Raw genomic sequence first — 933 nt, forward strand, 5'->3', positions numbered from 1 at the left:
CAGGGTTCCAGCCATGGGGAACGGAGGGTGCCCACGGGCTTGGGGAGGACGAGGCTTCGGCGTGAGTGAGTCTCATCCACGTTTCCCGCCCTGTCCGTTGGCCTAGACGCCATGACAGCACAGCCGCAGTGAGCACCTGGCAGCCCGGACTACTTAGAGGGACCAGGGCCCCTGGAGAACTGGCTGGTTCCAGGTCTGGCGGAGGGAACGGGCACGGTGAGCTTGGCGCCTCTTGGTGCCCGAAAGCAAGGACACACGCCAAGGCAGACGGTGACACCGTCAGCGCACGGGAGCCGGCCCGCGGAAGCCCCACACGCCAGCCTGGCTCAGCTCCGTGTGCTTTAGAAAGTGGTAATGGAGGACGACGTGTGCATAGCACAGTCCCAGGGTCCCTGGATGAGGACAGAGCCCTCGCTGTGTCCGGCCCCGGGCCACCATCCCCACCACCCTGCCCTCACGGGGCCCACAGCCCCGCGGACGGCCTGCAGACACAGGACGCGCGTTTCCGTTGGTGCTGGTGCTGGCAGCCACGGCGGATGTGGGACAGGGCTGACAGCACCGGCCACCCGTCTGCACCTGGCTGGTGTCCTCGCCCAGGGACAGTAGGGAGCTCTAGGCCTCCAGCCGCACGTGGCGGGTAGGTCAGCGTCTCACTCCGCCTGCCCTCCTGCCCCGTGGCGGTTTCGGCCCCGTGCGACGCCCCATGGGGTCCCCCTTGGACCCGCCGGCTGAGCGTCTCCTCCGGCTTGTTTTGTTCCCTCTCCCTCCTCTCCTGGCCCCACGCTTGTTCTCTCTTCGGCGTCCTTCCTCTGATCCAAAAATCAGCCGGTAAAGAGCAGTCTCACCTGTCCAGGTAAGAGGGGCGCCAGAGCGAGGGGGAAGAAGACCCCCCGCTTTTAAATTGAACGATTGTTGTATTTATTACCTGGATAG

The sequence above is a fragment of the Pteropus vampyrus genome, unplaced genomic scaffold (genome assembly GCF_000151845.1).
Source record: "Pteropus vampyrus isolate Shadow unplaced genomic scaffold, Pvam_2.0 Scaffold124, whole genome shotgun sequence".
NCBI classification, from domain to species: domain Eukaryota; kingdom Metazoa; phylum Chordata; class Mammalia; order Chiroptera; family Pteropodidae; genus Pteropus; species Pteropus vampyrus.